Raw genomic sequence first — 6,060 nt, forward strand, 5'->3', positions numbered from 1 at the left:
CATCAAATTGTCGAACTCTATTGATGTGTACATACATGTACTTTCAACAGCCATTTTATGTTTTAAGGGCTTGAAGTAGGGGAAGCATATACATGTAGTGTTGCACACAACCATTTGACCAGCCTGGGCTCTCACACCCCATTTTGGGACTGGAGCCCGGGGCCCTTAGAATTGGGAAAAACAGCAGCATTTTCCTTAGAATTGGGATAACTTGGGGTCTAAATTGGGAAAAAAGATAGTATTTTGCATTAGGAATGGGGCCGAATATCGGCTCCAAATCTGGCAGATCAAGAGCGCTGCCAGCCGTGTCACATCCCTTTCGGAATCGTTGTCATGTTCCGAGTACCTCTCTACAGATACAGTTCATATTTACCCCATAGCATCCTAACATCAACATCTGATCAGATTCTGGTTTCTTAGAAGCAAGGACATTCATATCTATGTTCAATACATTTTTTTAGTTTTGATAATCAGATGACATAATAAGTAGTGATAAGTTTTAATGCAGCTTTCCTTATTTGTTTGAATAGTGTGTTCAATAAATGTCTGGGTCATTATTGCTATGTGATGCTCAATTAATTTCCCTTATTTGTTTGAATGGTGTGTTCAACAACTGTTCGGGTCATTATTGCTATGTGATGCTCAATTAAATATCATGATTCCAAAATATTGGAGATTCTGTTGAAACATACCTTTGTTGTAGACCATCAGGATTTTAGCTCATGGTTATCAGAAGAAAGATTATCCCATTGTCCATTATTATTCCATCCATGCTATAAATCCAGTATTCAAGATGTCTGCCCACTGCCTTATCTTGCCCACTATAATCAGATGACAGGCTCGTCAAATTGACCTTCATCCATGGTTAGTCATCTGTTTGCTCTTGAGAAGAATTGTACACAATTGTTCTCAAATTTCATGTGTAGATTTCATCAGAAGGACCAATAGATACCCTTTTTGAATTTCGATGTTTTTGGTTTGTCACTATTTTTTGTAAGCAGTTGATGGCTCATACGTTAATATTCTATAAAAAACTATGTCCTTCTCGGTCCCTATTGTATATTGTCCACTTGGATCTAATGAGATGAACAAAATGGATGACAGAAGATCATCACAAATTTTAACCGTTATACTTCGTTATCACTATTTCTCCAGAAGAACAGTATGGATCAAATTCTCCATTCATAGGTAGGTTCCCCCTGTATTGAGGATGCCCATTGTGCATTTTGGGTTTAGATATTTAAAGTTATTATCATTATTTCATTAGATATTCATGTAATCCTGTACCTTGATCTTGTATGTAAGTATATACACATCACATTTGAAGCACTAAAACCTACTCACATATCATATTAATAACACTACGTACAGCTGGAGATGCTTTCCTTCTGCATGGTACCAACCCAGACTGTCTGTATCTTTTGATATGTAGGCTATGATAAAGATGTGTTCAAGTTTTACTTTGCTTAATGTCCTCTTTATGTACTTTATATATGTTCAGCTTTCCATTATCATCAGTGGTCAGTTGCACTTCATCTTTTGGTCAGGTGCTGTAGTGGTAACACAATCGCCCTTCAATCAGCTAAAAATCAATATAAAAATTTTACAAAAAGTTCATATTATATTATATTACATCTTGTTCTGTCAGCAGCTTTGACGTTGCTTTGGCTACATATATATTATAGTCCTTTACACTACAACAGGAATTGCTCTTTAGTATAGTCCTCCCTACATCAAAAGAGATGTTATTCCGAGTTCATTTTGGTTGAAGGACATCCTCATTGTTCAGCAGTACACAGGTTCCTATTGCCAACTTCATTCTATTATGAAGTCTGGTTCTGGCCATCTCGTTCCCTGCCCTTATTGCCAATCATGCATACGGCTTTCTTGGTTTATACCTAGTACAGTTTGAATGTTCTGGTATGCTTTATGCACTCTTGCTTACTACAGGATAATCTTTTCCAATGGTCTTTTATTGCTTTGCTTACTTTGTGTTTCCATTTTAACGAGTTTGGAGGGTGTTGTAGGACATGTGATGAATGTAGGAGCTCATATTTCTATATTTTAACAAACCAGCTTCATAAATCATTTTCTTTACCATTTCTTTATGAGGTTATCATTAACCCCGTTGCCCATCCTCTTACTATATACTTATACTCTACAGCATTTCCTCGTTCCAGTGTTCTTAAATTACTGCATCATATATCATATCGAGCATACTATCATGATTCACCAAAATGTATGCAGCATGTGTTGTGCGTTTGTTCCTTGCTTGTCTATACACTTCTTCAAGTGTTGTAGTAACCATCGGCGATGTGACTTCAGGGGTAACGCCTTGTAGTAGAGGGTCTTCATCAGGATCTTTGGTAGGACTTTTGCTGTAGGATGAACATTCAGTTGTGATATGTTGTTTGGCTTCGACGTTGCTACCTTGTTCTTCTTAAATTACAAGATATATGAAATTTACTACATCTATTGAAATATGCGGCTAATGAACCTCTCCATATAGTTTTATTTTCTTTTCGATCACTTAGGAATTTGTTCAGTCGCCATGTAGGTTTCAATATGTAGGCTCTTAGCACCACTGACTAGTCATGGAAGGATGAAACAGCTGTATGTTGCAATTTAATTGACACTATAATTCCAAATTGTGTAAAAAAAAAAAAAAAAACTGCTATTCACTTTTGTGTCTTTTGTACATTATTCCTGCAAACTGATGTGCTAATGCCTTGTTTCAAATCACCTGAAACATATCCTGCTTCCACTGCATTTGTCATTGCTGCTAAAATGTATATAACACCATTGACCACGTATAGAATATTCTAAGCTGCTAGTCCTTGGGAATATTCTGCATTGTTTTTGTTTGGTTTGGAGGATGCTGTTTCCATTGTGTTGTCTATTGCAATGCTTATGCTACAAATTGTCGCATCCACCCTGCCAGAATGCCATTTTCACTGTGTATCCTATCCTCTACTCTTATGTTTCAAATGCAGTTTATAAGCCACCCATGGTATTTGCCTACAAGCCTGTATAAATTATCTATGTCAATTAATCTAGTTTTCCTTAATTTCCATCCTGGTCTATGCGATTGCAATTCGATAATTCTATTCCTAATGAGTCTACAGGGTTGTTAGATCTTCCGTTTTCTTTCAATTTCCAGTGGTATCTGCGATTGACTTATAACTTCTGACAACGTCTTACTCCGCACTTGAGGTTTCCTTGCCTTTCATCAATTCTACTTTCTAGTTTGTTCTTTGATATATCTTTCCACTGCTTTTATGAGAACCTTGTTGACTTCTTGCACTGCAATATCTGTAGAGAAGTCGTCTATGGGGCCTAACTTAATTCCATTTATTAACTGTACCAAGCACACATCTTTGTCTGTTGTCGTGTTCAGGGCGTTTCGCCACCTTCTATTTTACCTGATCTATACTGATATCTAAATTACCTCTTTATTTCCACCTCTACTGAGCATTGATTAGATACGTGTGCAATAAAGTCTTTAAATACCTCTATTTTTGATGATATTTACTGAAGACTTGTCACAAGAACTACTCGATTACGTAAGAGTAGCATGTATTTAAGTGCACGAAGGTTTTCCCTGTCGGCATCACATCCGGTAAAGCTCTTTGGGAAATAGTCAAGTGCTTTCTGTCGCTAACTTACTAGATCTTGTGTAACCTCGTTCATGTCACCTAATATTGATATGCATTATCTCTCCTGGATCTCTAGCATTTCACGCATCTCTCAGAGACAGCGTAGACGAGTGAACATGGACAGATGGAACGGGAGAAGGGAGTAGAAAACAGAGACGAGACCGGATGGATGGGAGGAAGGAAGTAGAAACCAGAAAAGGGACATTGGCGGAAGGTACAGAAGCAGTAACCATAAAGAGACAGCATGGACGGGTGGAACGGGAATGTAACCCAGAAATGAGATAGTATGGACGGGAGAAACGGGAGTAGGAACCAGAGATGAAAAGTATGGATGTAATTAACGAGAGTGGAAACCGGAAATGAAACAATGTGGGAGGGAAGAACTGGGATAAAAATCAGAGATGAGACAACATGGACGGATGGAACGGGAATATAACCCAGAAACGAGATAGCATGGACGAGTGGAACGGAGGTAAAGTATTTCTACGAGAGATAGCATGGACGAGAGGAACGAAGGTAAAGAATTTCTCCTTACCTACGGAGAATCAGCTTAAAACCTATTTTGGAAACAGGTTTAACCAAATTCATATATTTTTTTCGAATGTGATAAAAAGGGTAAAATACAAATATTTTTCACCCATCGGTAACAGTGCTTACGTAATGTTATTGTTTGGGCATAGAGAAGAATAACATTTATTGTTAATTTACCCCCACTGTACTATTATTACATAATACCAACAGAACTTTTTTTTCAATATATTATTTATTGGTGAAAGAAATAAAAACAAGCCCGAAAAATGGCCAAATGAACTTGATTTGGTTGTTGATGACAAATGGTGGTCGAGAGTAAACTTAACACCTTTTAAATTTATCAAAGGTTGCAAATAAAGAGTTTCCGTAAATAATCATTTGTAGAAAACATAAGTACAAATACCTCCCCACAATAAAAAGATGGATCCTCCCATTTTGTTTATTCTGTAATAGACACGTGGAAACAATAATACACCTGTTTCGTGAATGTAGGACAGTAGGAAATTACTAGGGGGAAATAAAAACAAGTGGCTACAAAACAAATCTATATCCACTAAGCCGTGCCATATTAATCTAATGTTGAAGGTTTCATAATAGAGCTAGAACAGAATTCTATAAAGAGAAGAGATGATAAATAAGACAAATAGGGAATGCAGTATATTCCAAACAAAATGTTGTCAAATTCGGTAAGTCCATTATTATAAATGAAGTATTTACATATTTGTGACAAAAAACAGTGTAAGAAATGTTACGTCATTGGGAAAGAAATTTAACAGTTTTTCAATCGTATTTAATGCTCTTTTGACAACTTACAAAATACCAATATGAAATTACACATTCTTAAGATAAATACATCAGCTAGTAAAACATACACATCTGCTACAGTTAAAAAGCACACATGTATCACTGCTATTAAATCCAACACCTAACCACTCTCTTAGCAGAGTATGAAATAGCTGTTCTCTGGTCTGTACAGTTTAAGGTACTCGTTTAGGAAACAATGTTGTAAGCGTTAACGCCGATGGCGTCCGTGTTTCGGCACTAGTCACAGGAGCTTCTATCAGTTGTGTAACGTTACCAATGTTGACAGGGTTTTATACAGCATTACAACACCCTCCTATTTGTGTGCGTGTTGCTTCACAAAACCCGGTCTTTTTGGCAAGATGTTCTAATTAATTTTTTCAAAAAAGTTTTCACCAAACCATAATATTTGGCATGAAATTATGCAATCGTAAACCTGGTCTCAAAAACTCGCAAGGACGACGTTTCAGTATTCATTGTAGATGTTAACCTGAAAATAGCTTGATACATTGTCACCTCATATGCTCAATATATTCAAAACACTTTTGTCAAAGTTCCAATCCTAAAACCTTTTACTCTATCATTTTTTAACATTCCTCTCAACGGACAGAACTCGGTGTTGAATGAAAGCCTTAACACTCATGCAAGTGATGTACCCTATAGGTTAATACAATGGTAGATGTTAACAAGTCTTTAACCAAGGCTTGTCTATTGGGGAGGCCGCGGTTATGTCCATGACAACCTTGAACCTTGTAACAGTCAGAGAGCTAGATATTTCTACATTCCTTCTGATACAAAAAAGTGTTCTATTTGAGTTTATGAAAATAAGAATGCTTTTGCAACAAGTCTTTCATAATTTCATAATCTACTTAATTTTGACAGAGCCCGGTAGAAATGGTAAAAGAGAAAAATGGTCAGCTTCGTTTTGCAGTTGACTACATGAAATTGAATGCTGTTACAAAACGATAGTCATTTTCATCTAGACTATACGTTGCATTTGATCTAGATCTAGCCTAGTGAATTTGAAAGCATTGTATCAAGGTCAAGTTCATTTTCTCTCCCTTAAGTTCAG

This window comes from Ylistrum balloti, unplaced genomic scaffold, assembly GCF_031769215.1.
Source record: "Ylistrum balloti isolate Yb309-2 unplaced genomic scaffold, AGI_CSIRO_Ybal_v1 Utg370312, whole genome shotgun sequence".
Lineage (NCBI taxonomy): Eukaryota > Metazoa > Mollusca > Bivalvia > Pectinida > Pectinidae > Ylistrum > Ylistrum balloti.